Here is a 21,432-nt window from a genome sequence, read left to right as displayed (position 1 = left end):
TCCAGAGGAAAAAAAAAAAGTGAAATGTATCCTAAATATGTTTGTAAACAAATCTTATCACAATTTCTGTGCGAATCCCACAGACCATTTAAAAAGAATAGTGTAATGTTTTTGAGAAAAAAGGGTAAACAGTTTATCCAGATACTGTAAATGTGCTAACACTGCATATTCTATCTAGAAAACGTCTGTGTTCTGTAAGTAGATTCATCAAGTTATAACTTGGCAATGCTGAAGTTGACCACAATCCTGTAGTCAGTAACCAGGACCTGGAGTATAAGACCAATCTGCAAAAAAGAGGAGCCATAAGGCCTATCTACCTCTATCTGGTATCTCATCTATTCGGTACTTTAGCAGCTAAGTGAATCTAAAATTTTGTCTAGTCAGTCACAGTGGAGTGTGAGTCTCAGTTACCCAGGTGAGAAACTGTTCCAGATACTCACTTCTTTTAAAGCAGTGTTTCCTATTCATTAGAAAGGTTACAAGCAAGATGCGGCCATTCGGTAGTAGTTCATTGATCAAAGGATCGTATCACCTTCACAAAATTACTGGGTAGCTTGTTCCATATTCCCATGACATCTTTAAGTAAAGATGTGACTCCTTTACTTCTACTTGTGCCTTCTGGCTCATGTTTCACTGCTCATTGTAAACCATTCTGTATTTCACTGTGCATTCAATTCTCCGTTCTGAATGAATTTCACTTAAGTTTACGGTTATGACCTCATCTATACATGAAGGACAAACAGATCTCAAGCAAGCACATGGTCAAACATCATACAAACGGATCAACACACAGCATATTTATATTCCATTTCCAAGAGATTTAATTTACATAAATTAGGCCTATTTCCTAATAACTCTTCCAATAAGACACGCATTATGCATCACACAGTATACAGCATGTCAGGTCTAAGAGTTAATTGCGACTGTTGAAGCAAAGAGCTCTGTTTTAAATCCCAGGCTTAATACTGGGTGCTGAACATTCATTTTACTGGATGTTTACAGAACTCAGTTAATTTAAAGAGTATAATTCAATGGCCTCTCTAAACGAAAAGTGAAAAGTAAGTTCTTTGTAAAGTTAATCAATGTAATATTAAGTACATTTTAATTCACTGAACAATAGTGAATAATCAATTAAGAAAGCTAGATTAGGCAAAATAAGTTGATTAAGCGTGTATTGAGCTTTCCATTCTCATGGTAGTACAGTAATTAAAAGTGAATGATCAACCTGTAAAATGCACTGAATATTTTTAATTGTGTGACTGCCAACCACTTAGAAAACTAAGGCTTAAAACAAATGAGCTGTTAGCACAGGGAAACCAACTACTATACATCCTGGTTCAAACATGAAACATAATATCTGAGCAACAGTACTATGCAAAATGAGAAATGTACATAGATCTGTGTAACTCACTATCTAAAAAATCTAAAACCATCTTGGCGGTGAGCTATACATCAAATGTGTAGCATAAGAACTCAGGGACAGATGTTCCCAAGGGTAAAATATATTTAACATGAATGTGCAGGAAGGATTCAGTCTAGTCTTAATTCTGTTTTAAGCAAACATGCTTGAAGAACAAAATGGCTGAATAGTTTAAAATTAATATTAGGATATTATAATGGTAATGAGATATAGGCTGCAATTAAAACACAATGTATGGATTTTGGAGCTTAGAACATTTTTATCCCATGACTCTAAAATGTTGCACTAAATGAATCATTCATTCAAGGGAAGAAACTATATACTTGCATTGAGTGAGGTGCTGTTATATCTTCTTCCAACTGAACAGTACATATTGACTATCCTTTTACTGAATTGCTTAAAGAATCAGGTTTAATCATAACTTGAAGGTAGAGCATTACAGTCTCAAAAAAACATTCTCATAAGTTGTGCAACTGTTAACATTTCACTTTAAGCCATCTATGATCAATGGTAGCATCTGAATTTCATGCCTTTTCTTTAGAATGGAGCACAGTTTGTTTTTTTAAGCATGCAAGATGGACAATTCTTCACTTTTTGTATGGGTAGAAATTGTCACTGTGCTACTATCACCTACACTGAGCTTTTATTTATAAGACAAATCAAAGAATGAAGATCACAAGTGACATTAAAAAAAACAAACTGGGATAATTGTTCTCGAACGAGGGCCTGTGCACGTTATGCCAAGAGTGAAACACTCCAAAAGTGTTAACACTAGTAAAGAAATGAGCAAACATTGGTTATTTGAACTTGTACGGGAGAATAGTGTTTTGGGCAAAAATAACTACAGTACAGACAATTTAAAGCTTGACATATTTGTTCATTTAAACAAATGTGTGTTTGCCTCGCATAAAAAAACAATCTATTGCTCCTTCCTTGCCCCTTCATATAAATTGATAGGTTACTTTTATTCTTATATATAGATATTTTTGTTTCACACTCCAAAAATGCTCCCCCTGCACACATGAAGATCTAGTAGGCACTGTTTTCCTCATGATCCATAGACTGCAGAGATATTAAATCACAACCACTATCCATCTATACTCTAATTCAACACATTTATGTTCACAAATGTAGAATAATAATGATTACTAAAGCAGCAAATGTTTAAATGCATGAAAAGGAAGTGATAATTTAAAAAAAACCATAAGAAGCATTTAAATCAATGAGCTTTCTAAATGTTTCTAATGAACAAGGTTACATAGGACAGGAAGAAAAGTTCTAAATGACCCAACTCCTGAAGGGTCCATTAGAGAAAAAAGAAGACTTGACTGTTAGGGTTATTGAGAGCTACTTTGTCCAGAGTTTGTTAATAAAAAAAAGTCACTTCTGTGCCACTGAGTACTTGGAGAACATTTCTGCGCATGTACAAAGATCCTGTAGAAATTGTTAACTTCAGAGACTGTTTTCTTTGACTTCCTAAATGTCTACATGAGTAGATGCACCAGGACCAGAACCACAGACAAATCACATACTGTATCCTTTTGGACTTTTTTAAATAAAAACATTTTTCAAAACTTTTTTTAAAGTGGGTCCAGTATTCAAAAATCTTTTTTTTTTTTAAATCTTAATCTTCATTTTTTTCTAACTGCTTAAATACTATTGATTTAGGACTGGATAATCCTATGGAATATGAATTTCACTATTTGAGACTGAGATTCCTGAAAATCCGATTCACCTTTGTAAGAGTCAACTGTAAAAAAATCTCTTTACTTAAACTTTAAATACCGTTCTCGCTTTTTCAAATATGCCTTTTTGTTTAGATTGCAGTCATGTGTTAAGGAGTGATAGCTATTGGGACCAGCAAAGACATGCTCCCCTGTGCATGTTAAGCTATACGAGTGTGAGGGTTCCACAAGCAATAGCACACAATTGACTGAGAAGCTGCATGCTTGTGATGCTGTCATTTAGGGATGGACTTCTCCTCTTCAATGTGTTAAAACCTGAGTGACTTGAAGTGGGTATACGGGAGGAGTCTGTCTACACTTTTTCTTCCTGCCCCACTTGTGGTTACAGAACTAGCAGTCATGAAGCAAGACATGAAAACACAACTGTTTAGTTCCAAATATGGTGGATATATACAGAATATTATTTGGTGGATAATAATTAAGGTTATACATTGTGCATATATATTAATCTGTAATAATCAAGGCTGTTATGTGGCATACGGTAATATTTTACAGCATCTGTTGACTAAAATAGTCAAAAAGCAATAACAGGCCTGACAATTTCAGCATTCCTTACCTTCATGAAATGCACCAAACCAGCTAGCCCTGCAACCTTACTGTGCATTTCAAGAACATGTTTTAAAGGGAAACAGTATGCTAATACGCTGGATCAGTGACATGAAGTGAAAACAAGTCAGATCTCAGCAAGCCGGCAGCTCCATGCTGTAAGAATCTGAACAAACTCCATCTTATAATACCTGGCAGTCCCACCTTTGGCATTATTGTGACCACACATATTTAAATTCTAGTGCAGTGGCTGAAAACTGAAAATCCCAATACTGCTTGAAATATTTACAGTCCAAGAACAGAAACATGGAGGATAATGATACTAAAAAATATTAAGAATCATGGAGTACACATACACTGTAGCACTGTATACACAGTATGTTAATAAGAGTTAATAACTTCTGCTATTTCCTGTTTTTTAATGTCTTACTTGCTGTATTTTTCCCTTTCAAACAGCATTCCAAGACTTTGTACATATTTAAATCACTAACATGATTTTGAGAACAGTTCAACTTTTTGGAACAACAGCAGATAAATGATATTTGAGTCATTATATTTTTCAATGGACCTACAGTATAAGCTCTCAAACAAAAAGGATATCAAACCAACCTATGCAAAGGTGTAGCCTTACAATTATGCGATACAGTTCCTGCTGAAGCAGAGACCACTGCTGCATGGAAAAGAAAGGCTCTAAATGTCTCTAGATGGAAGTGCTCCAAATATCTCAAAATCAACTAAAGTTATTGACTAATTATTTATAACCTACAGACTAGGCCTTCTTTCAATACAAGTTTTTTTAAATAAAAATGGAAAGTAGCATGTCAGTATTCAAATGTAAATGGTGCTCTTTCAGCATTTTTTAATAGATTAAATAAAACAAACTGAATTAAAGGAATAATCAGAGCTGTATGACATATACTGTAGGTGGTTATAACTTTGATGACATTCCTTTGTGTGTAGCTGGCTAGATTGCATGACACTGAATGGAAGTCACACTGTTCTTACCCCAAATTGGGTCTCATTGTACTTTAAGACTACCTACTTAATTTGATGATGATGTTATCCGGTTAGTCGGATCCAACTCTCGGTGATTCTATAGGCCATCTCTCGCCATGCTTTCCGGTCTTGGACTTTCTCTTTCAGCTGTTCTATGCCTAAGCCAGTGTCCAACTTGATGGCGTCGAGCCACTTAATTTAGGTAAGCATTAAAAAAAAGTTTGATACTGTATGTGAGATGTTCACAATTTTTGGTTATTCTGATAACACTTATTAAGCATTTTCATAATAAGTTCAAGAACACCCATTAATCTTGAATAATCAACCATTTCTGGGACTTTGTGAACAGTTCTTCATGAATTTAACTGTAGAATTTTAAAGAAGCTAATTCTAAGTTCCTGCCCTCAATCTTTTTGTGTGGTGTATTTGCAATGCTATTTTTTGATCAAATAAAAAAGATTCCAACAAGATTCTGCAAGGATAAAGAAAGTTGCCCACAGCACTTATATTGCATGGATGTCACCAAATACTTCAATACAAGGCATCATAACAGTGCAAGACACCTATTTGATTCATTTAAACATGTGCTTACAAAAAGGTGCAAGAATAGTTCTGAAACCACACTTCCTGCAGCATAAAGAATGGCAAATAAGCACCATGGTTAAGGGCAATTACTGCACATAACAGGATGTACAACAGTTAATACATTAACCTTAGTTAGAGATCCTCAAGCTTAGGCATGAAGGCCTGCAATCACATAGGCTTTTAGGTCTGTTAAACTCAAATGGCCTTTGGAGAAGAGTAAAACTAAGCAATCCTACTATGATAATAGCATGGATTCTCCAGAAGAACTGTGCATTTACATGCTACTGCATGATTCAAACTACATTCACATTGTGCAGACTGCGATTAGGCCAATATAACTCTATAACTCAGGTTCAACACTGTAGCTGACTTAAGACTTGGAATACCTGATGAATTGCAGGATTCAAGGACCAAAGTTTGGGACACTTAACATTAATAAAACGCAGCAAATAGCCATTTTGTCACATAGTTCAATGCACTGTATGAAGAAGGCCGATAACAGCAGCTGAAGGAAAGTGACAGCCTTGCAATAGAGCAGCATATTACTGTTCTGGGATAAGATCTTTGTTAATATCAGAGGATTCAGTTATTTTAAGTTCAAGCTGCGGTCATTAATGCTGCAGGGGCTTTTGAGGCAATGCAGCCCTTTGACTGAAATACCTCCATATGGGCATCTACGGAGCCAGCTATAGCCCTCTTCTTGAGCTGGACAAGGGGGGGAAAGAAAGACAATGATGAAAAGTTTAAAAAAAAAAACATCAACTTGAACCTAACAACCTTTTGCTTTGCTTTTAAAGTGATATGGCAGTACCATTTGATTCCAGCTGTTTAAAACCTCCAATTCACAGGTTATCATGCGTTTTGACCTTGCAGCACAGAGAAGCTATCCTGTCAAACTCCAAACCACAACTTTTTCTCCAAACCAAGTCCTGGGGAAGCTAGGACTGTAGCTATAAAAGACACCCACAAATCCAATATGTACCTGAAGTACTGAATTTGTGGAACACAAATGTAATACTTTCACGGATAAACAAGTCATGCAATTCTGAAAAAGAGTATAAAAAATAATCTCTAGTTCCACCCCCATTATAACACTGTCTCACGACTAAAAAGCTAGCAAAGGGTAAAAAGTTGGATGTAGATAATGAATGTTGACCATAATGTACAAAGCAAAAGTCAAATAAACTAATTGGAAACAGATTTGAACTATTGTGAATATTACTTGAATAACACTTACATGACACTCCTGCACTTAGGATAAAAGAGCAATCTCCAAACAAATCAAAGGCACAGAATTGATCAAAACTTGAACAGATACACATTGGATAAAAAGTACAATAATCAAATACACACTGATTGAGGTACTTGTGCTTTTATAATACAATTATAAGCATAGTAAAATTATAAACCCCCAAAATGCTCTATTATATATTGTTAAAATGTATTAAACCTTTAGAAAACAATGAATTCTGCTACAGTAAGCCAGGCAATGGAACCTGTGTCATGGACAGACACAGACCTGAAATATACAGCATTTTCTGCATAAGCATTTCTTTGTGGCAAAGTAACTACTGAGAGTTTTAGCAGAAATAATACCACATAAAAAAGCTAAATACATCCGCTATTATTAAAGCCATTTAATCTGAACACTGTGACGTGATGGTCAAACAGTTTTTTCTGTTAACATAAGACCCTCCACCAGCTTTCAGCATATATTTGAATATTAAGTGGTGTGAAATTAAAATAATGTATTGTTTTTATGAAAGACACATTTTGCTTGTGGTTAAATACAAAGTCATCCGTATAAAACATAACATATCAGATTAGATGTAACATACAGATTGGAGTATGTTAGTTGCTTTAAAAAAATCTTAAATTGTTATAGTGTAATCATAATATTGAATGAATTCCAAGACATGCCAGGGCATTCTGGCCTGAACACCTGAGTACTTCCGCCAGGAAGCTCAAGATTGCCTATAAATGGACATTCAGGCACAACAATGATTTAAAGCATACATCAAAATACAGTAGGCTCAGATGGTTCACTTCACCATTTCAATCTCCAGATCTCAATCCAATTGAAGATTTGTAAGTCTAACTCAAAAACTTTACAGGCAGAAACCAAAGGGTCTGAAGGACCTAGAGTAGTTCCTCCCAGAACACTCAAAAATTGCAAGAAGATTACAGAACACTACAGTAGGTTTCTAATCCAAGCCAGAGGATATACAAAATACTATAGGTGTTTGAAGAAGTATGACCCTCATGTTCCCTTGACTGTATGCAACGGTATTAAATTATAGTAGTTCCAATTTATACAAGACCTTATCAAACCTTTAAATCTGATAAAAACTGATTAAATAAACAATGTCTAGGAGACAAGGAGAAAACGTTTCAGGGAGGCTACCAAGAGGCCAACAGCAACATTAAAGGTGCTGCAGGAATTTCTGGCAAGTACGGGTCACTCCTTGCATGTTACAACAATCTCCTGTATTGTGCACACGTCTGGGTTATGGGTTAGGGTAGCAAGATGGAAGATATTTCTCACAAAAAAGAACATCCAAGCCCATCTAAATTTTGTAAAAAAAATACATTCAAACACCCCAAACCATGTGAGACAAAGGATGGAATTTTTGGACTTAATTCTAAAAGATATTTTTGGCGCAAAGACAACACAGCTCATCATCCAAGGAATACCATACCTACTGTGAAGCATGGTGGTGGCAGCATCATGCTTTGGGGCCGTTTCTCTTCAGCTGGGACAGATAGATGTCCCATAGATATGAGATGGGATAATGACTAGCTCCAAATATCAAGATATTTTGGCACAAAACCTGCTTGCCTCTGTTAGAAAGCTGAAGATGGAGAAGAATTTCACCTTCCAACATGATAACGACCCAAAGCACACATCCAAGTACACCAAGGAATGGCTTCAGAAAAGGAAGATCAAAGTCTTGGAATGGCCCAGTCAGAGCCCAGACCTCAATCCCATAGAAAACCTGTGGAATTACCTAAAGAGGACTGTGCACAGGAAATCCCCTGGCAATTTGAAGGAGCTTAAACTTTTTTTGCAAGGAAGAGTGGGATAAAATTGCAAAGTCCAGGTGTGCAATGTTGATAAGAGACTTATTCACAAAGAATTACACTGCAATAAATGCAAAAGGTGCTTCCACAAAGTATTAGTTGGGAGGGGTGTGCACACTTATGCAACCAGGGTGTTGTAGGTTTTTTCATTTCAATTATTTTTCCTAATAATTATCTATTTGTTTTACACTTGAATTTTGTTGGTTGCAAGGTCACATTAAAGATGGAAAAATGTCTGATGTGATTTATCTTGATTTCTGGCTTAACATCACAAAAACCTGCAATTTCAATAAGGGTGTGTAGACTTTTTATATATCCACTGTACCAGGGTTGTGGTACAAGCTACACAACTCTTGCCATTTGTAACCATTATCTTCTTATGTACAGACTGGTCCCTTTATTCATAAAATGCACTGAATTTGCCTACTGTTTGACAACCCTGGCCCCTGAAGAAGTGTTTCTTATCCACCCTTGAGGAGAACAGTGCCAAAGCTAAAGGTTCTGGTGTTTTTCTGAACTAATTTAAGTAAAAGCATTTTAAAAGAAGAAAAATGTAAGGATCCTGTTCTTCCAAAGCAAAAAAGGTAACTGTCTGATTTCTCTGTGGAAATATCTTAGCCAAGCCAATGGAAGCTGCCAGCTTTTTCTTCCTGTCTAGTGCATTCAAATGTTGTTCTACCAGGAACCGAGAAACTCCTCTGAATAAGAAAGATTTCCAAGAAAATAAAATGAAACACTCAAGTAGAAGACCCTTAACAATTATGAATGGCATTATATGGTTTGCATGCTTACAAGTGAGGCCGTGGGATCTTTGCTGTATTAATGAAAAACAGGAGCTCATGGGCCCTCAGAGAATGCTTACTCTCCCTTCCTTTGTCAGTGATTTTCACCTCTGTCAATGCTAAAAACCCTGCCCAGGTCATAGGATGAAGTCATTTTCCATCTGTTGGCTACAGGGACAGCTAGAGGTTTAAGTTCTTTCCCTAGTTCACTACACATTACAAATAAACTATTTTCTGACAAAAATTCTTCAAACTGCACCTAAAGCAGAGGAATCATGTAAAAAGGCTGTCATCCTTTTGCTCATACAATGAGATCTTGCTTATTGCGTATTGCACATACCAAACACGACCCTGGACAAGTAACTAAAAACCCTTTAGGACACTGGTGCTAAATGTATACTTAATTTAGCCTTTAACCAGTTTGTCTCAAGGGAGTCTGCATAAAATACAAGCAGACGGTGAAACCAAGGCAAGAAATTAAAAAAATGCAGTCTAACACGTTATATAGCTCAGCAGTATACATCATGCATTACAAGCATTTTTGTAATATCAGAAGATATACACAATAAATAGAGAACACCTCAGATATAACACATCAGTGAACTGGAATGTTAGAGTGAAGTACCACAGTAATTAGAAGCAAGGCAGCTGTGGGATTCATAAATGTACAGGTGAGATTGAAGAAGGGCACGATAAGGAAGTGAGAGATGCAGCTGATCTAATATTCATAAATAGCGTAGCACAGAAAACCACAGAAAATTGAAAAGCAAAGAGCAATGTTAAACAAGATTCCCAGATGTAACATGCTGGTATATTCTCAAAAGAACTTAGTGCAGGACAAGAAGACTTGAATGAATTCTGAAATGGCATTTTGCAAAGTAATATCAGACTCTTAAACAATGAATATTCATTTTCTTTCTTTGCAGAATGTCTGATGAAAAGATCATTCTTCTGTTGCAAAATGACATCCTGTGAAAGTGTGTTTGTTAAGGAAATACTTGGTTAAAGACCAACGGCACAGCATGCCCCAGAATTTAAAAAGGGCCTTTCACAGAATTATTTCAGTAGGAGAAAAATAAAATACAACACCCTTTATACCACACCAACAAAAAAGCAGGCTTGCTTGGAAAGAGCTCATTAGCTTGAGAAAAAGGCTACGAGACCTGAAACTAAATATTAACAAACATTACTCAGCATGATTAATTCAGAGGCTTTTCTCAAGGTTAAGAAAAAAACTGATAAGCAAAGCTACCAGTCACACGGCCATACTACTGCATCCAGGTACTAATTAGATTGTTTTTGTTTATCACCTGGTATATAGCACCTCTTACAAAATAATTTCATAAGACAGAGGAGGATGAGAACTACATGGTGCTGATATCTTCTCAAATCTTTCATCTATTCATGTGGAATTGAGTTATCTTAAGGCTCAAAGAGAGATTAGAAAACCTGCCTAATTGGATCTCCCAGTACTGCCTTCCTAGGCTGGACAATACACTTAGTCATGGCAGATTGCAGGCAAGACTTCCTTTGTCCCAAAAGAGGACCAACTGCAATTACTGTATAACTCCACAGCACACCTTCAATCCACAGCATATCATTAGCACATCCTGCCTTTTAAAACAGTCTATACTACTATACTACTTGCCAATCTATATAACAAATAAGAATTAATAATAAGTTATTACTTTTAAGTAATTTGACCCACTGATTAATTTTTACCAGTTAGACTTTAAAACCACAGCTTTCCCACCTGAACAAAAAGACACACCGGAAAATGTTGATCTCACCAGTACTCCCACAGGCTCTTTCACTTGGCTTTTTCACTTCAGCTGATCAGAACCGCTTGCTCAGACCTATCACCCAACCAAGAGACAAGATCCTCAGAGAGCTGCAAATATAGCTTTATAACTGAATGGAAGCATCACAAATACATATACGTTTAAAGCTGGCTTGTAAACCCAGCAGCTGTTATATAGCTGATCTCAGGTTTTTATGAAAATGTATTTTCTTTAGGTAGCAGAAGCGATCTGGATTTAGACCTCATTTCAGAAATACAGCTTTCACATTAAAAAACTTGCATCTGTAAACCGTTGACTGTCCACGCACAACCTAAGAGTCAACTTGTGAATGACGCTCCGTTTCATTTTTCAACAAAACTGTAAAAAGAACCTGCAATCAAAAACTGCACGCCCAAGATAAGTCAGTTGAGACCAAATTCACATTTACAACTAGTTACAAAATATACCTGGAGAAAACCCATCTATACAGCAGAGCTTTTTCGTGCAGCAATCTGAGTGAATTAATTGGATTTTGAACCCACAACCTTCCGGATACAAATCGAGATACACTGCTGATAACCAGCAACACCTGAACAGGTGTCCCATGGCACCTGGGACTTCAAGACCACCAGTTTGAATCCTATTACAATAATAATTTTAAATGGGTCTTGCAGGTCTCTTACATAAGGGTGTTCATTGGATTCCATAACAAAAAAAAATCCATGTGTACATCTTGCTTTCTGAAGAAACTCTATGATCTTTCAAGAAACCTGAATTAAAATCCCCTGAATGTGCTCTGGAAAACCATTTAATAATTAGTAAGATTTAAATCATCTAATTTGATATTTGAAGTGACTGATTTAAGAAGGAAATTGTATGTTTTAACATGGTGAAAACCGTTCTATAAATATAAAAGCCTGTAAAATTGGTCAAATATAAAACGGAAACATTTATATTGCTGTGATAAAGAATAAGGCCCCAAGTCAAATAACGTGATTTTAAAGATACACAAATAATTAATACTGCTGATGCATTAGCATTCCTATCACACATACACAAGAACTGTTTATACTTGGTTATATCAATAGTACACTGACAGAGAAGATTAACACGTCACATCCAAGTGGCAAAGATAAATATTTCACAGAGGGCTACAAACTGGGTTTTCAGCTATGCATGCAATGCATGTGGTCTTCACTTTAGGCAAAGTGAGGCCACAGCAATCATAAATTTGAATGTAGCATGGCCCTGCTAATTAGATGAGGCCTGACAGTCTTAGGGTCAGATCAGCTTGCCAAATAAACTCACAAAGCAAGTATGTTAGAAAAGGAGAAAAAAAATCAAGATGCATAGTTGTAATGCTTCCAGATATGATATGTGCTGCTTCTCAGTCCAAGGATTCCAGAGCTCTGAAATAACAATGCTGGCCCACATATGAAGTCCAAAATTTAGGACTATGAATGAAACGCAGTAATTACAGTGTTAACAGATCATATAGAATTGACTTAATAAGAACAAAAATTAACTAGCGCTTCCACACATCACGTATTCAGTGTTACAGGCAGATGTTGCCTACTACTTGCCGTAGATGTTGCCGAATACTGCTTATTACAGCTAAGAAAAAAACTTTTGATCTGCTGAAAAGACATACAAGACTTACGTACTTTAAATACTTCCCTATGAAGTCTTCCTGAAAGTGGACCACCTTTGATGATATTAATGATTGACAACCATGAACTGTTAAGGAATTTCAAATGTTGTACCATATTTTAAACCAAGTGAAGTTAAAAGACATTACTGTCTCACTGCATTTACTACAAATGTGTGGTCTTTGTTCAATCACTTCTACATGCATTTTTTTACAGAAATATCTCACTTTAGCCATGAGTTCTTTTTCCCACATTTATTTTTTTATTTAAGTATTACATGACATGAGAGAAGGTGTACCTTTGTGCTTACAAAAGTGCTCTAGACTGTTTCGCAATGTTAGTTATACTAATACTACTCCATCACCACTGACAATGCAGCAACCCATTGAACAGCAAGGTAAGGAGGTCCCCAGCATGCTGTCCAAGTGTGTGGATGATAAGCAATAAATACACACACTATCAATATCTCATTATTTGTCTGCATCTTCTTAAAATGGAGAACAGGGAACTATTTAGAAATGACACAACCAGAGAAATGTACATTTTAAAATGAAATGCAGTTTCACATCTTCAATGGGATCAACATAAGAGTAAAAGTGAAAGAAAGCAACAATACCTTCACACTCTAAATTTCTAATAGAGGAAAAAAAAACGTTTTACTTGGCATGTTAAGCTCAACTGCAAAGGCCACCTTCATAAAGTCGGGCAACATAGAAAAACACATTTGTAAAACACGTACGCCATCCTTGTACAGCAGTTCAATAAAAGGAGTGGCGGTATGCACAAAGGGCCCTAAAGCTAGATGCTGAGGTATGGAGCCTACCACCTTCCACATGGGAATAAAGGCCTGGAGGCCTAATTAAATCTAACCTGTGTGCCTTCCGGAGGTGAAAGGAAAGTGGGGAGAACCAGCACACTCCACCCAGGTGGAGATGGCTGGAACCGACGCCAGGACCCTGGTTTTTTGAGGCACCAAGGCTAACCACCGTTCCACCTAAACAAGTACTTCAGTGCTGTTTATTTGGTCCAATATAAGGGAAATGCTAAAAAAAATAAAAAATGTTTTTCCCCCTGGAAATTTCATGTCTGTAATTATGAAGAAAAAGTTTTGCACCTGAGCTGTAAATAACCTAGTGTGGTAATTGTTAAAACGAGGCTGCCTAACTATTCTTTATATTATTAATTAAAAGCTATTTTAAAAGTTCAGCAACAATGCTAACCTACTTCTAGTAAAGGGGCATCGAATTCCCGTTTATGCCAGTGCCTGGGTTTTAAAGAAAATTGTTTTTCATATCCTACTTTCCATTCTTTGCTACCAATGTGTGGTTATGTGTAGTTAAATTCATCTTCTTGTTGACCAATAAGTTTTTTTTTTTTAAATGCAAAAGTGAGCAGTCTTCAAGAGAGCAATCTTCAAGATAACCATTATAAGAACTTTGGTTTGGAGGAGAGATGTAAAACATACCGGCAAATTTAATGTCGTTTGTTGTATATATCATTGTGGTACTGCGTTAAACATTTACTGGAACATTCTGGAGTAGAAAATTGTATTTTTTACTAAATGTTACAGAAATATCTTTACTCATTGATCTGCGTTAACATGCTATTTATCTAGATGTTTAGGAAGTATTTTCTGACTGGTGTGAATATATTGTATGTTTAAGTACAAACACAGCATAAGTTGTTGTAACGAGCCCTAAGCCAGCAGTGAGAATTGTGCATTCATGGCAGCAGTGCCAAATTATAGGGCCCTTAGGCAGGTATTAACTCACGGGAGCTACTTATACTTTACAGAATATGAGAAAAGTTTGTAAGCATAGTGACTCCAATCTTAAGAAGCAAAATTCTACAGCAGTGCACTCATAGATGTTTTTTTAACTAATTAAGGACTGGAGTCATGTCAGACATTTCATTATAGAAAACACACATCTGTGACTGTAATTTTACTGTACTTAATAAAGTACTTTACCTGGGGAATTAGTTTACTTTTTTTTATTTGACTATTTAAAGAAGTCTTACTTGATCCAAAAGGGGCTAAAGAATGATAACACTTAACTATACCTACCACCTCCTTGCATTTTCTCTCAATCATAGTGCAAGTTACTTAAGTACTCTCCTTCGATTCACTGCTGCAGGCAGAATTTTCAAAAGAGTCAACAACCTGAAAACCTCAAAATCCATCAGCCCTTCTTCCACGTGTCTTTGTGAATGTCTGGGAGGAATTATAAACTAACTAAACAGAGCTACCAATCCAAAGCGTTTCCTCTTCTATAAAATGTCTTGTGCTACATCTGCGATTAATCTGAAACTGAACAGAGATCGCCAACACCCTTCTCCCTGTGCGTGTGAATGGCAAGTAACAGAAGCCAAAATCAAACGAGGAGCCTAAAAAATTCAGCATATCACACCCAGAAAACAATCCTATCGATCACCTAAATTTTCATTATAATACTCAACTTTATTTTATATAGCGCCTTTAAAGGTGGCTTCTCAAAGCGCTTAATTATGAGAAGAATGTTTTAGATCTATTCTTTGTATGTTATATTTACTGCAAAACACTGTTCGGCTTTGTGAAATTAATACATTACACTACTTTTTAAATAGCAACACATTTAAAGCCAGTGCTAAAAAGATTTCTATTTTTTAGGGTTTTCTATTTTAACCAATTTAAATGTAAAAGTTTATCAATCAAAGCCTCTCTCACAATATGGACATCAAGGGACTTACCATCCTTATCCACTACAGCAGTGTGTGAGTGCTCATTGTTTCTGTATCATTAGTTGGGTTTTTGAGCATGTTTCTGAGGGTGTGCAGAAATGAATATAACCAAGTACATGCAAACAACAAACAGCAGGACTCTTAGATTATACAGTATTGCTTTTATTAAGCCATCATGCACAAACTGACTCTACTGAACTTTTCATGCTTCCACAGGCAAAAAGCACCTTTAACAGGCAATCTGACCATCTTCCTCATCTCGCCCCTTCGACAAAGATGAAATTTACAATGCAAATGCCAATCACAGGTGAGGAAAAAGGTGCCTTCTGTGTGAAGAATGAGACTGGACTTTAAACAAGACAAGCTGATATGCAGATGAGAAGAAACGTGCATACGACCAAGACATCTTATTCCAAAAAGTCTACATATACCTGAAATAATTTATTTGTACACTGTGAAATTACATAGTCTGCCTTTGAGTTTCCCAGACTGAAATTCACACACTATCTAAAAAGAATGTTTTTGTGGTATTTCAATGAGACACACACCGCAAACTGCTACATATTAACTTTGTAAAATGATGTACAGAACTATGAAACAATTTAATTGTTGTTAGAAGAAAGTGTTCTAGAATGAAACATCCTAGTTTGAACAGGACTGAAGGGATTGCTCAGTTCTGAATATGCATGATACAACTTGTACAGAACATGCCTAATCCAGGGTGTGTAGATCTGGTCACTAAAATAGGTAAAAAATAATCATTACAAAAAAGAGTGAACAGGTAAAGAGTAGCAATTAGCAGGGGTTTTATCTGAGAATACTCTGCCTCATCTCTAAAGTTGCATTATAAAGAGGGGTCCAGACCTCCTTCCATTTTGCTTGCCTGATGCATCAGCTTTGCGAGAGCTGTGGCTCTGAGTTCACAGCTTTTCTAATTCCTGCTGATCTGAGCTCAGGATCCCTACAAATGCTTGACTGGCCCACCACTGCTCAGTTTCATTCTCTTGCAAAAAAAAAAGATCCTTATTCAAGCTTTTTTCAATCTGTATGCTGTTTCCAAGTTCAGGAATAAGATTACCCCAGACTAAAACACAAAACACATAATTCCTATGGAAAGAATACAAATTCAAAATTTAATTTATATATTTATATTTTTAAACAATAAAAAAGCACAACTCCCTCTATACAGTGTTTAAACAACTAACCTAAAAATAGTGGATGACCTCTTACAGTCATGAGAACTTTGATGTCTCCATATATTATAGGTTCAATTACTGATGAACTACTACTACTTTTGATGTTTTTAGGTCAAGAAGTTGGTATGTAAAATACTACCCGTGTCTTGACTACACCTCTATTACATGCTACTCCTTTCCTAACACCTGTTAAAAGCTGGTCTCTCTGCTCTTTGTCCACTTGTAACTAACAAATCCATGAAATCTCACCTGGCACCTGTAGGTTTAACTTTTGCCGTTATCATACTAAGGTTAAAAATACAAGACCCTCATGTACATACTGTAGCTATTGCCCTATTTCTAATTTGTCTGTTCTCGTAAATTCCATTAAAGCCAGTGGCAGCTCAATCTCACCTTACATCTAATGAGCTCCTTCAACCTTTTCATTCTAGGTTTAGACAGTACTAAAACTGCCCTTGTTAAGGGGGCTTACTTATGATATCTGACTCTGGGTCAGACTCTTCTTCTGCTTCTAGACTTAATGCAGCTTGTGACACTGTCTTTCAAAATATCCCGATGGATCACAAGGAAAATTATCTAGGGAACACAGGTACTTCCCTGATTGGCTCCTAGCCTGTTGTTTATATAAGTGGCTTTAGATCCAATGTTGTCCCATTTAATCAATGTGTTCCAGGGGGTTATTGCTGGAATCCTACTACTGTAATTTGTTGCCACTACATTTTTTTTTGCCAACACAGCCTTGGATTTGTCTTTTATGCAATGGACTCATGACTCCACTTGCAGATGAGATCTGATTCTACTAGTTTCTGAACTTTAAAAGTGTCTGTGTCATATTAAGACATGGTTGCAACAGAACATTCTTAAGCTAAACTAGGACAGATTATGCTTGCAGGCATCCAACATAAGCTTTGCAAAGTTGGTCATGTCAGCGTTGTTGTTGATACAGAAATCAAATCCAGACGTTAAACTTCTGTGTTACTTTTGACCCGTATTTAAAGTACACATTAGGGATGTCATGTGGGTATATTTCAGCTACTCGCTTGGTTAAGATCCTTGCTGTTCCCATGTGATGCTGAAATACTGATGCATGCTTTTCCATCACCATTACTTTCAATAACTTATCCAATTGAGGGTCACAGGGAGCACTGGGCAGGATACACCCCGGATGGATAACAGTCCATTATAGGGAACACACAGACACAAACACACACACTCACACCAGGCCCAATTAACCTACAAGCATGTCTTAGGACTGCAAGAGGAAACTGGAGCACCTGAAGAAAATACAGACAAACTAGGGGAGAATGTGCAAACTCCATGCAGACAGCATCCCAGGAATTGAACCCAGGACCCCAACAGTATGAGGCAGCAATGCTAATCACTGTGCTACAGTGCAGCCCTTACATTCTTTCATTGAGGCAAAATAAGACTACTGTTATGCCTTATTAACTGGGTTATCTTCTAATGTTGTAAGTAGTACTTAATATTTTTGCAGCTTGTGTGCCAGCTATAAGTACTTTGAATCAACACATAACTCCCGTCCTCTGTACTTCGCTCTGGATTCTGGTTAAGCTACTAGTGCTCACTTGTAAGATACTCACTGGTCTAGCCCCAGATGTTATTGCAAGATATTTAGCTTTTAAATCAGATATCTACTAATTCAGGCCGCCTTATTTTACCATTTACACAATGGGTGATGAAGCCTTCTCACATTCAGCACCAAGTCTGTGGAACTCAATGTACAAATAAATTGACCAACTGTCAATATTTACAAAGCTCACTTACAGAGCTATCGTTTCACTATAACTTTTAAGACCGTTTAATTTTTGGTCTCACTGAGTCAAAGCTGTTGCACTTCTCTTTTTACTTCTTTTACGTGTATTAGGTGTTTGATACCATACGGTGCCTCGAGTTTCTAGAAAAGCACTTAGAAATTAAAAATATATATATATTATCTGTTGATACAATCTTAACAGGAAACCATATTATTTCTGACATCCACAAAACTTTCTGCACTGAATAGTTCAGTGAAAAAAAACTGACATGATGAAATTAAGAGATGGAAACACTAACTGAAACCTTAAAAAGGCTCATCCAGAGCAGGACAGTTCCCATTGTGCCCTGAGCCCAAAGGGCAGGCTGCCCTATTCGTGTCTTAAGCTACCAAGCCTCCCCTCTCAATTACAGCCTGTAGAATCTCCCATGCTTTGCTTCTATCACACTGTCACAAGAATAAACAGTTTTCTGTTTGTCGATGGGATGGCTGGCCAAGCAGAAGCAGTTCCCAATAATTTCCAATATTGTAACTCACCATGGATAGACATATCTAACTGAAAAGCAGGTGCCAAATGCAATACAAGTTCAATATATTCCAGTGAAGATTGAATAAACAGTAGCAGTGTTTTATATGCTGAAATCACTTCAGAAATGCTATACGTCAAGAATAAAATCTGAGTTTTCAGTGCAACATACAATTTGTCACTCTTGCCAGTAATGGGGAAAGAATAAACTGTATTACAAAATATACAGCAAACATTATATAATTTCAGAAATCGTTATGGTAGCCAACAATCATCCTGTGCAGTACATATTAATCTATGATGCTGACTTGTCATTTCTCACAAAAAAATGGGCCATTGAGATCTAAGATATTTTCAACAGCTAGATATACCACATCAAACACTTAAGTCACATAGGGAAGGAAAAGTACCAGGAAACTTGTTAAAATCTGAATATATTCATGGCTTTGAAACCATATACATCCCCTGAAAGAGGCTTTGGTTACACCAAATAAAAACAAATACATCACAGGAGGTGAGATCAATCTTGGATGAAAATATACATCAGAATATGCCTATATTTTACATCACAATGAGCGAACAGCACTAAAAACACACGTTTAGATAACTGATTGTGTTTCAAAGAACGTATAAAACAAGACAAGAAAGACCACAAGTTGGCCAGCCTAACAGCATATGAGTGGAATGTAAATCCCTGAAGATCTGTTCCTTTCCAAAGGCAACGCTGACTCATACATCCTGGTAGGACCTGCATTTCTGATCGAGTCAAACAACTCTTTCTTGACAACCGGCCAAAGAAGTCTCTTTCTCATCACTGACAGAGGTTACCTAGATCAAATTTATTTTTTTAAACTAAAATATACCTTACCGAAAATGCTGATGAAAATTTTGATTATACTAACACTGCAGAAGGACAAAAAGAAGAGCATTAAGCTCTGTTTTACTGAAAAACTGTATAAGAAAAGCAAAAACTAAACACTATTTACAAACACAGCAATCCTTTTTTTTTAGCACTGAGGATTCCATTCCAGAGATAGGTGCGTTATGGGAAATGGCACTATTTGAGGCAATTATAGCCTGGATTCAATGGGAAAGCATTCCCATGAGAGATGTTTCTTGCATATGAGAGCTTCACTGGGGCATTTGGTAATGGCTTCAATTATATTTTTAACACAGAATATAGTTACAGATTAAATTTATATAGAAAAGTTTATTTTACATTATGGGTACAGGAGAAATCCACTCAATGTGGCCACATACCCATACATTAAGTAAGAAATTGTGTAGATTAACCACCATCTGCCTTCACTCCTCCAACCTGGCACCAGGAGACTAATGGGAGGAGCTGCTTGGCCCAGGATGAGGCTCTTCTTGAGGGGCTTATCACTTCTTTTTGATTAAGTAAGTTTTGAGACTTTTTGAAATGTGTATTTACCAATGGCACGACCTTAGAATAATATACTTTGATTGGCTAAGATCTTGCATGTCATTGTTCACTGAATTTTGCCTTTAGAATACAAACACTAGAAAGATGCACAACTACAACTACTGCGCCAAGTGTGCTATAAGTGTTTCTGCCCGGCCTATATGCATGTCACAGGCAGACATTCAGCTTTTATATAGGTGTATTCTGGAATACGTAAATGACAGAGTGCTATGGTGAATCACTCCCAAGAGAGGCATTACTGTATACTTTCAATGACCTAAATTCCCACTGTTCAATTATCAATGAGATACACATTGGTGTATCGTATGCTGGATGCTTACAAAAGAGCAAAAAAGACCAAATTCATCATGGAACTCTTGCTCTTTAAAGGAGCAGTACTTGAATAGCTTGAAGAAGCTGGTGCAATTGCAATAGTTATGAGCCGATTGGTCTTTTGATCCCTCCGAGACTGAACAACTAGAAACACACCCATCTGAAAGAAGCAGACTGTGTAATCCTGTTTCAACAATAAGAACAATCATTCCCAGTTTTCCTTTGCAAAACTTAAATACTGCAAAGTGCTTAAAAGGTGCAAGCAAAGTTTTAGGAACTCTTCCACACTCTGCTTTCCAATGTATACTACAAAGGAGGTAACAATTTGACATTTCAACACTTTGTATTAAATTCCTCTTTGGACAAAACAAATGCTGCAACAGCAGAACAAATTCTTGGAAACTAATAGATTATACATGCCTAGAAGCTGAAGTGTTTGGGAAAAGAACGCTTGTTCAATGGAGTATATTTTAAGTTAGGCATTAAACAATAGTCATCCAAGGGTTTTCAAGACAAACATGGGCACGACCAGGGAAACCACATCGTGCAAAGATCTGTAAGGCAGCTCAAAAAAGACTTAACAGTACTGTGGAAAGACTGACACTTTTCAAGCCCTTCCACAACACATGTTTAAATAACTTTTCTTGATGTTGTGTACCACTAAACCAGCAGATTGAGAAACCTGGTCCTAGAGGACCAGCTGGGGTCTTGTATTGTCTGTATCAGATTGATAGATTTCATTGTTTTTTTATCTGGGGTTTATTTTAAAAAAGTGGTTTCTTCTTTTCAAATGATGAACGGATTTGTAATTGGCATAATCCCTTTACCAATTCCTGTTCTTCAGAATCAGTCAACTGAATTTTGCAGAAGGGGA

The 21,432-nt window shown here is 36.6% G+C and overlaps 1 protein-coding gene across 5 annotated transcripts in view; it reads right to left on the bottom strand.

The window, feature by feature from the left end:
- Nucleotides 1–21,432, bottom strand: part of ehd3 (EH-domain containing 3) — a 45,913-nt gene that overhangs the window by 11,532 nt on the left and 12,949 nt on the right. The gene's annotated exons all lie outside the window — the stretch shown is intronic.

The sequence above is a fragment of the Lepisosteus platostomus genome, chromosome 3 (assembly GCF_059453375.1).
Source record: "Lepisosteus platostomus isolate fLepPlt1 chromosome 3, fLepPlt1.hap1, whole genome shotgun sequence".
NCBI classification, from domain to species: domain Eukaryota; kingdom Metazoa; phylum Chordata; class Actinopteri; order Semionotiformes; family Lepisosteidae; genus Lepisosteus; species Lepisosteus platostomus.
The sequence above is the reverse complement of the archived record's forward strand: the minus strand, read 5'-3'. Positions and strand labels throughout refer to the sequence as shown.